The sequence below is a fragment of the Adiantum capillus-veneris genome, chromosome 26 (genome assembly GCF_014529385.1).
Source record: "Adiantum capillus-veneris isolate H3 chromosome 26, ASM1452938v2, whole genome shotgun sequence".
In the NCBI taxonomy this organism is placed as follows: Eukaryota; Viridiplantae; Streptophyta; class Polypodiopsida; order Polypodiales; family Pteridaceae; genus Adiantum; species Adiantum capillus-veneris.
Window position 1 is genome coordinate 140,714,964 of NC_140956.1, and position 10,900 is coordinate 140,725,863.

Consider the following 10,900-nt stretch of genomic DNA (forward strand, 5'->3'; position numbering starts at 1 on the left):
GCGCATGGGGATCCCCCCTCCAAACTCCTCATAGTTTCAAGCTTTTCCAAAAAAAAATCCCAAACATTTCAACCTTTTTTCCCTTTTGCCCTACTTGCGAAATGCCGCACAATGCTCCAACCATCGAGCCGTCAAGACCAGCCAATAAAGTTGACCCTCGACTTCAAACCTTCCCATGTGGTCCGCACTTTGATTTTTCCCGGGCCCTCTTCCCTAGCCCGTCCAAACTGCCAAAAAACAAACTAGTACCATGACGTCGGGACGGAACGCCGACTTCAAACTGTAACAACTTTCTGGTCTGGGCTCCGATTGAAGTGCTCTAAGTTCTCGTTGATTCACCTTGGTCCGTACTACCCTCTAGAACCCTGTTGCGGTCCAGAAGATGCCAGATGGCACGAATCCCCATGTGGTCAAGTGGACACCGACTCACCCCCCGACAAAACTTTAAATGTCCATAACTTGCAATCCATAGCTCCAATCTGCAATCCGAAAAGATGGGCATGCTCCATAACTCAGCACTACACATGTATACATTGTCATCCACTTAGGCCACTTGTCCCCAGCTACCCTGTTCATCGAGGATCTGCAATGCACTACAACTTCAAGCTCAAATATCTTGGGCTTCATAGCTCTGTTTGACGAGCCGTCTGGACCTACTCCTTCAGCACTTCAAGCTCTAAATTTCTAGGCCCAAATATTGCACCTTGAACCTCCTTCATCTGCCCCCTAAATTAGCCCTTTTTGGAGCCCTTCTTGGCATGTAAACCGCATCAGCCATACACATATGTTGCTACCTATCTACCCAAGATCTTTGTAGCTGCTCTAGTCCTTTGCCATGCTTCTGCTAGCCTACACACACCTGCACATTTCATCTACTATGGTTGACCAACTTTGGATGCGCCATCAATGTCCACCCCCTAGTTGAACTTTTATGTTCAACCATAAGAGACTGTTATTCCACTACAAACTGCAAACATTGCCCAACCCCCTCCATCACGTAGTTTCCGCCTGGATCAAAAACCTGCCAATGGTGTTGTCCACCCATTTGTAATACCACCCCATAGTGATGCACCCCAACACATAGACCAACATGTGTGTAGGCTGCCCATAGCCTGCCTTCAATACTCCATGCATCCCTCCGCAAACTGCCCACTATATACCGAGCAACACCAAGCATACCACCATCCAAAAAACATGTATTTGACAAAAAGCTTGAACACATGTTTGACCCTCCCTCCCAACCAAGTAAAGTGGAGGCCTCAACCATAGACCCATGCACCTGTTGAACTATCCACCACCTGGGATTCTCCTTTATCCATCACCAGACATGTTTGCTGCATCGAAATCGCCACTAACTTTGGCAACACAACCTCCTCTTTGGCCATACACTTGATTCCAGCATCATCGAGCCCTGTTGTTGCAACGAGTTGCTCTTTAAGATCAATCGGCTCCACTTGCTTGTCAGCTTCAGTTGCTTGTGCTTCAATCACCTCTTCTATCGCTGCATCATGCTCTGCCAAGGTAGAGAGAAATTCTCCCCACACTGCATCCTCTTGGTCATCGTCCTTGGGTAGGGCCACTTTATCCCTTGCAGCAAGAATCTACACCATCTCCATCTGCATAGCTCCATTTGTGGGCATAGACTCCTCAGTTGGTCTCCATTAATCACAATGGCTTGCTCGGTTCCCTTCTCTTCTTGAACATGGGCTATAACCATATCTTTAAACATAGAATAAGGCAGCTTTACCTTTACCAACTCAGGTTCATCAAACTCCATTTCTTTGCCATATGATGTAGACTCATCCGCTCTATCCCCTCACTTGTCTCCCAGCAACTCAAGATTGTATCTTCATCATTACCAGCATCATATACCGACTCCACATGTGCATCTTTATCCTCTTGTTGCTCCACAAATCCTTGACCATCTTCATGACTTTGCACACTTTCTCCACCTACTTTTGAACCCTCGGTATCTGCAACATTGCACTCCGCTACTTTTACATGCAAGCTTTCGACAAGAACAAGATTTACCTCTTTAATCCACGCTGGAACCTCAATATCTACTACCGCTTTTGCACCTTGGTTCACCTCAACATGGGGCTTCTCCTTGTTGACAAGCTCGTGCACCCTCGACATAGGTACATCATAATGTCATAAAATCTAATATCTAACCAACCCAAATGATTTTCTCATATTAAACTGATCATTCAATGTGGGAGAATAAACGGGAACAAGGGTTAGAATATAGACATGTGCTTATGGATCTGCCTCAATACGGGGCCAAGGTCAAAGGGGTCCAAATGAGAGATGGTATGTTAAAAAGCAATGCTACCTAATGGAACTTAAATACCTTAGGGTTAGCTTCATTAAAGACCTCTAAAAGTTAGTGTTAAAAAGTCATTTGACCTTAAGCAAGCTAGAGTTGACCTTAAGGTGGGAACCCTACCCAAGCATGAGGTGCTTGTCGACTTGCTAACTAAAGTTCTTATAATGTTTGTGGGAACCTTGCCCAAAGCTTGTGGTGATTTTTATGCTTAAAATGACTAAGGTTCTTGAAGTGTTCAATTCAAAGACAAACTCTCAAGAGGCATCAAGGTTTCCATGCTTGATTGACTAAGTGCTTGAATTATTCAATTCAAACCAAATCATTTAAGAAGCATAAAAGACACATGTTCAAATGATCCTCCACATGTGGCCCTCATGATGTGTTTGAATCCTATTGGATAGGTTTTAAAGGGGTCTAATGAGAATTTAGATGCATAAAAATAAATAATTAAGTTCTTTCTTTCAAAGAGGAAAAAGAGCACACATGTCCAAATGAAATAATTAAATAATAAGAGAGAGAGAGAGAGAGAGAGAGAGAGACCAAGCATGATAGTATACCCTCCTCTCATGCTTGGTCCACCTCTCTCTCTCTCTCTCTCTCTCTCTCTCACACACACACACACACACACACACATTCTCTCATTTCAAAGTGCAAGAGCTCCATCTCCTTCTCCAAACTTGTTGAGAAGTGGAGAGCCTACACCAAGACTCTTGGCTATGGAATGCAAATCCAACCAAAAGCCACGCTTCAATGCTTAAGCTTGCCATCTTCTTCATCTTCATTACATGATACTATGCTATACTAAGCAAGAAGAGTGATGATAAGTGAGGATCTATTTCTTTCTCCTATGGATGATTCTTCTTCCTCTTCCCTACCCTCATTCCCCGCTAACTCTCTCCACCTTCAAAGGTGTTTGAGGCCTTGGGACTAAGGTTTGGGATAGTTAATGCTTTTTGCAAAGTTTATGATATGCTTGTGATGCATGAAGCTTTCCATCTTCATTAAATCACCTAGGTCACAAGGAACACAAATATTGTATTGTATTAAGTCTTTCTTGATAGAAGAATCTATAATAAAAACGCCTTTTGGAGAGGGGACCATCTCCAAGTAAATCCGATCATCAACTATTGTCATGTTCTCTAATACTCTCTATCTTGCAAAAGTATTGTTCATGACAAGTTAATTAAGTACTATGTTTATATTGCTACCATCATTTAAATTCACCCTCTATGTTCTCAAAGTAATCTCACAAAAAATGCTCACTCGAATTCTCTTAATTCTGCTACTCAAAGTTTATAGGCCATTTCCATTACATTGGTATCAGAGCATTTGGTTTCTCTTTTGTTGCTTAAGAAGAGAGGACCTCCTTAAGTAGCCTATTAATGGTTGATTTTGTTAATTATATTAGGGTAAGTGGGACTGGGATCTATTATTGTTTTTGTTGAGCCCACTGTGTGGGATATGTTGCACACCTCGGGAGCTTTGATCTTAATAATGGGGCCTTTTTAGACTTGCCTACGGCTTTACCATTATTGATCCATAAAAAGTCCAAAAGGAGCTATCCCTCGGCAATTCAACTATGTTAGACCCACCGTACTCCTCTTTATAATTGACCAATTCGAGCCGTGGTGTAGATACTTAAGTGCTTATTTTCAAAGGCTAAGAGGAGTAGCAATTAAGTTTTTGAATTGCCAAAGAATACACTAAGTAAACACATAAGTATAATTAGCATAGCTGACAATAACCAAGAGAGCAAAATGAACATTGATAACTTTGATTTTGCACATGAAGGTGCTAATGATGATGCCCCCATGTTTATCAGTTATCTTGTTACTAGGTTGCATCAAGCTATGGGCAACTCTACTTTGCAAGTCGAAGTTACTCAACAACTTTGTGCTTATGCGATATCCCTTCCTCTCCAAGAGGAGAGAGAGCTTAGGATGCCTCTTGATGAGACCCCCAAAAGAAGACTCTCTCCCATACGAGAGGAGGAATTCAAAGAGCAACAAAGCAATGAATCCCTAAGTTCCTATAAAGATGTGGCTCCACAAAGACGACAGTCTAGACGATTGCCAACTCCTCCCATGAGGAAACAGTTAACACACAATCCTTCTCCTCGTCACTCCAAAAGGGAAGAGAGGAAACAAAGGAAGAAAATGTAATGGAATTGGCTTATTTAATTTGAGAGTAGTGGAAATTAATGAGAGTACTTTTGAGAAATGACTTTGTGAGCATAGTGTGTGAACATAATTGAAGATAGCAACATAATCATAGCAATTAGTTAACTTGGCATTAACAATACTTTTGCAAGAGAGAGAGTTTAGAGAACATGACAACAGTTGAGGACCGGATTTATGTGGAGCCGGTCCCCCCTCCAATAGGCATTTGTATTATGATTTCTCCCATTAAGAGAGACTTGTTACAATACAATCTTTGTGTTCCTTGTGACCTAGGTGAGGCAATGAATATGGAAAGCTTCATGCATCACAACTAGTGTGCCTTTTTGGTTTGAGTGTTGAATGGTATGAATCAATGTAGTAGTTTTCAAATGAAGAAAACAAAACTAGAAGCTTGAGTATTAATGTACCTGATTTAATATGTCAATGCAGCTTGATCCAAAGGCACCCCTTCTCAAAGTTTCTCCCAAGCCTCCACAACCTCACCACATCATTGAAAGTTGACAGTTAGGTGATGTATCAAGCAAAAGTGTTTCAAGATTAGCACTTTCTACTATGCAAAGAGATGTAGTATGTGCACGAGATGCTGTGCCCGAAATGAAAAAACCATACGTAATGTATGGCCGAGAGGTGGCACCATCCTCACCCAAATTTTATAAACCATAGAGAATGTGCCTTTCTCCGGTCACATGTTTTCACCTCCTGTGTCAGAGGGATGCCAATGCTTCTCCTCCAGTGTTGGAGGGACGACATTCTTTTTGAAAAGCACACTTATACAAGAAGATCTTACCTTTAAATTTAGATTTTGCATAAGCATCCACCTCCATCCAATAAAGAGAGAACTAACTGGGTCAACTCCAGCTATTACATCCAATTCCTCACTTCTTCTTCTTTCCACTCTTAGCAGCAGGCTTCTTAGCGTTGCCCTTAGCACCCTTGATGTTGAAATTCATTTCTTCTTTCTGATGGTAGGTGGCCTTGTTGATACATTGCCTACATGGAATGGCATTCCTAACAATGTCAACAGCTTTTGACCTTCCTTATCTGTCTTTGCGGAGGTAACGATGGCAATGTCCATCCCTCTAGGCTTTTTTATGTTGTCAAATTTAATTTCTGGAAACACGCCCTGCTCTCTCAGACCAAGATTGTAGTTCCCCTTCTCATGAAAGCTATAAGAACTGACACCCAGGAAGTCTTGTGTATGAGGAAGCACTAGGTGTTCAGCAGTCGATCCAAGACAACTATATCGATGGGTACACCCTGGCGAATCTTGAAACCAACTATGGCTTTCTTTGCATGAGTGATGTTAGCCCTTTGCCCTATAACAATGGCCATGCCTTTTATGGTATCTTCCAAGACCTTGGCATTCTGAGAGCCTTCTCTAATGCCACCATTGACAACAACCTTTTCTACTCTGGGAATCTGCAAAGTATTGGCGTATTGGAACTCCTTGAGAGCGGGCATGACGTTGTTGATGTAAATAGAGTTAAGATGGGGCACCTTGATAGTGGAGCAGGAGCTTCAGTTATAGCAGCTGAGGAGGATCGCATGCAAAGGGCATGCCTAGAGACTCTGACAAGCCTGAGAGAGGACAAAGAGGCTGTCATGGAGTCCCGTCAGCCGTATGAAGACGATGCAACCAGCGAAGATGAAGCTGCAGATGCCATCCCTAATTTGCTTGCTACCACCACCATAGCCTCCTTCTTCTTCTTCTTCTTCTTCTTCTCTCTCTCTCTCTCTCTCTCTCTCTCTCTCTCTCTCTTTGGGAGAATAACGTGACTGATGCATGATGTTCATCTCCAACCCCCACTTGCCAATCCTCACACTTGTTTAACACCTGCCACTTGGTAGATCCTCATATCCGAACCAACAATAGCAAGATAATTCCCACTGAAGTCGCACTCCACTGCATTGGTTGGTGTTGCAATATCATAAGGGAAAAGGAGCGGAAATAATTCAACTTTCTCAAATCCGACAGCTTTACACCATACTGAGCAGTAGTAGCGAGAAAATAACCATTGTTCAAGAAAGATTATCGGTCACTGGTCCACTATGCCCTTCAAATTGCGCAACATGGCTTGAGACTTCACGTCTAAAATTTGCATCAGAGATTTTGCTGCTTCCATCACTAAAATAAGCCCATCAGGGTGAAATGAAGCGGATGTATAGGCTTCCTACAGGGACATCTCATTTACCGAAACCAAGCAGTCACCATAGTAAGATTGTAGAAACACCAGCTTTTGTGACCAGTGTGCTTGCATTCATAAACGCCATCCTCATTTGCTTGCCAGATTTTGACTGCCTTATCGAAAGAGCCAGTCTCTTTTTTGAATCTTGCAATTACCCTACAAGCAGCATCATGTTGGTACAAAGCATGGCTAAGCTCTTGATGAGCATTGTGAAGCTGCTACTCAAGAGCATAATTTGACAGTACCACTGCATCCCATTCATTCTAGAAGAGACTAAGCATCCCAAGGATACTGGCAGCTTGCAATGGCCTTAGCTTTACAGCCTTGTTGACCTTAATAGGGATAAGATCTTCATTTGAGAGGCTTTCCTTTGTTACTGGGTAAGTGCCATAGTTCTCAATGTGCTTCTCGATGAGTCTTCACTCAAAAAGCAAGCTTGAGGGTTTGCTTATGAATGGTGCTTCGGGTGTAGTGCCCGAAATTGCGCAGAACATGTCTAGCTCCGCCTTCCTCCCTCTCTCTCTGATGCCAAAGAGACTATGAGCAGATTTTAAGTGGAGAAAATTTCTCAAAGATACACTTTAATTGTCATGTTAAATAATTGCACAGCACATTAGATGCTTCAAGCACAAATCGATCGTTACTTACAAACGTGACTAATCGTGACTAATTATTACAATTGGCTCAAGCTGCACTAGGCTCTGGTTGCGATAGCGGCTGCAGTTCTTTAAGGGGATTCGAGATAACAGCATCAATCAAGCCAAACTCTTTGGTCCCCTTAGCACTCATAAAAAAATCTCTATATGTATCTTGTACAATATTCTCTAAAGGTTGCCCGGTGCAGTAAGGAAGATGACGATTTAGATTTGCCTTGTGATGTAGAATCTCATCGGCCTGAATCTCAATATCAGTCTGCTGGCCTTGTGCACCACCAAGAGGCTGATAAATCATGATTCCTGAATTAGGTAAGCTGTACCTTTTGCCCTTGCTTCCACTGCTCAACAAGAAGGTGCCCAAACTCGCTGCTAATCCGACACACACATTGCTAACATCAACTCTAATGTGCCGCATCATGTCAAAAATTGCCATCCCTGCTGTAACAGAGCCACCAGGATCGAAGAATTGCCATCCCTTTTGTAACAGAGCCACCAGGATCGAAGAATTGACATACATTACAATATCCCAACTCGGATCTACAACATCCAAGTAAAGAAGCTGGGCCACAATCAGATTAGCCATATCATCTTCCACCACAACGGATTATTCTATGCTTAAAAAAGCTGGCTTATGACACTTTGAAAACGTTCCTGCAACATGGGAGGTGAGCCCTGCCCTCCTTGTGCATAAGGACCCGAGTACAAGGTTTCGAGGACCTCCAAATCATTCCTGATTGACCATATTCCACTTGCAATGTTTGAAGTTGGGCTCCAAAAGCCCTCTGATTGTACAGAAGCACGTGGTATCAATCCTACACTAGTGGCCAGATTCATTCCGGAATAAGAGGCAGGAGGGCCAGCTGAAAGTTGATGGTGGAGGGTGCGTTTTTAGCGAGTCGTTGAACCCGCCTTGGTTGTGCGCTTCCACTGCTTGCCAATTGTCCTACGGGCGCCCCACCCGCACAACTACCTACCGGGACTACCCCCCAATATCAAAGATATCCAATCAGCCCTTGAAGCACTGCCTCTTCCACCAGCCCCATGTTGTACCATCCTGCGCACTCTTGCAGGCTCTGTGTTACTGTCGATGTTGGCCGTGTACACACCACGCCCACTTGCGGGCTCCTCCTGCCCTACAATTCCGCCTCCACACCACTTCCTTCAAGGCTGGCGCACCTACTGCAATATTTCAGCTCCATGAATGTTGTACCTTCATCTTAGTTGGCTACTCTTGATGAGCTGGAATGCTGCCCACCATGACCCTTGTCAACACTTGCGCCTGTCACCACCCGCACCATACCCGCTCTATTGTCCTTAAAACTAGCCACCCCCCTTGGTCTGACCTGCGCCAATTGTCTCCCATCTGCTTTGAGATGCCTTAACCGTCATGATGTTGGCCTCGAACCCATAATCTGTCTGGATTTTTGCTCGCTCTCAACCTGCCACCCTCATGAAGATCTTCTCTCTCTCTCTCTCATGAAGATCTTCTCTCTGTCGCTCTCAACCTGCCACCCTCATGAAGATCTTCTCTCTCTCTCTCTCTCTCTCTCTCTCACACACACACACACACACACACACAGAGTGTGAAACGCAAGTAGTTTGCTCTCTCCTGTCTCAAATCAACAGTTTGCGCTCCCTCTCTTTCTCTCTCTTTCTGTCTGACACACAGAAACACACTACACTGCTACGGAGAAATAGAGATCGCTGCTGTCACTGCACTGCTGCGGAGAAATAGAGATCGCTGATGTTTTTAGCTGGGCTGCCCTCTATTTTTCAAGGTGAGCTTTTTACCCAATTACAACTCGCCAAGTGGACACATTCTCCTTGCAATATTCGTTGTAAGCATCTTACACTGAAAAGGGTAAACATAGCATAAACTTGAAGAAAGCTTTAACTATCCTAAGCCTCAATCTTAAGACCTCAAACACCTTCGAAGGTGGAGAGAGCTAGCAGGGAATGAGGGTAGGGAAGAGGAAGAAGAAACATTTCGTAGGAGAAAGAATTAGTTCCTCACTTATCATAACTCTTGTTGCTAGCATACATAATAGCATAGTAATGAAGAAGAAGGAGATGGCAAGCTTAAGCATTGAAGCATGGCTCTTGGTTGGATTTGCACTCCATATCCAAGAGTGTTGGTGTAGGCTCTCAACCTCTACTTGCTTGGAGAAGGAGAGGGAGCTCTTGCACTTTGCATAGCACACAATGAGAGTGTTTGTGAGTGTGTGTGGGTGAGTATACCCCCTAAGCAACCCCCTAGCTTGCTTGGGTCGACCCCCCCTTGTAGCTCATGCTTGAAGCTCATTGGACCCCTCCAGGCCTAGCCAATCATAAGCAGGAGGCATTACAAGCAGGAAGGGTAGCCTTGAGACAAGTGTCTCCCTTTCCCCTTTGAGAGAGAGAGCTAGATAAATGCTAAATCAATTAATTAAATCTCCTAAATTATCATTGGACCCCTTGGGTGGCCAACCAATAGGCTTCAGGAACACCATGAGGGCAACATGATGAGGAACTTGACAAGTGTCCCTTTTGCTTTTTTTGTACCATGCATGCCTTGTGTGAGTGTGTGGGTGTTCTCTCTCATCCCCCCTCATGTAGGGCTCGATCCCTCCTTGTAGGGATTGAATATTTGACTTTTTGACACCTCAAGCCCCTCATGCATAGGCCCAGTTCCCACCACAAGCTTGGCTGCTAAGCACTTTAAGCTTGGGCTGGGTTCTCACCTCAAGTGCAACCCTAGCATCTCAAGCATGTCAAGCACCTCAAGCATCTCAATCATTAAGCACCTCAAGCATCTCAAGCACCTCAATCATCAAGCACCTCAATCATCAAGCACCTCAAGCACCTTAGTCATCAAGCATGACAAGCAGGACAATCACCTCGAGCTGGGTCGGGTTCCCGTGCCTCATGCTCATACCTAAGGTCAAAGGACTTTTACACACATTATTGGAGGTCTTCATTGAAGCTAACCCTAAGGTATTATGCTCCATTTGTTAGCCTTGCTCTTTGATAGACCATCTCTCATTTGGGCCCCTTTACCATTGGCCATGTGTTGAGATGGATCTATAAGCACATGTCTATATCTTAACACTTGTTCCTGTTTATTCTCCCACATTAAGTGATCAATTTAATATGAGAAAATCATTTGGGTTGGTTACATATTAGATATTAGATTTTATGACATTACCTCTCTCTTAAAATCATAGTCGTCCTCGACTATGAGGTAGAAGAGATAAAGCTTTAGTCATTAGTCAATTTTACTTAGCGGGTAGAGGATCCGTTTTTACCCTACGACATCTTTCCAAGATGGATGACTAATCCATTTGGTGCTTGGGAGACATAGCTGCCGCAAGCATGTCTGCTCTTTAGTCCATTTCATTCTCCCAAAGTAGAGTGACAAATTCTACTTGGTGTTTGAGAGACGTCGTCATCACAAACATGATTCTAAGCATGCATACTAGTTAAATTTGTGCACAATTAAAAAGAGGACTAGTCTTATAAGACAAAAACATGAGTCATTTAAAAGAAATTTGTACATTTGCTTACTCTAATGTA

At 43.5% G+C, this 10,900-nt stretch overlaps 2 pseudogenes; both read right to left on the reverse strand.

Moving 5' to 3' along the window:
* Window positions 1–6,323: 6,323 nt before the first annotated feature.
* LOC147424281 (pre-mRNA-processing factor 19 pseudogene) lies at window positions 6,324–6,954 on the reverse strand (annotated as a pseudogene).
* A 422-nt stretch (window positions 6,955–7,376) lies between these two features.
* LOC147424282 (ATP-dependent Clp protease proteolytic subunit 5, chloroplastic-like) lies at window positions 7,377–8,401 on the reverse strand (annotated as a pseudogene).
* Between the last annotated feature and the right edge of the window lie 2,499 nt (window positions 8,402–10,900).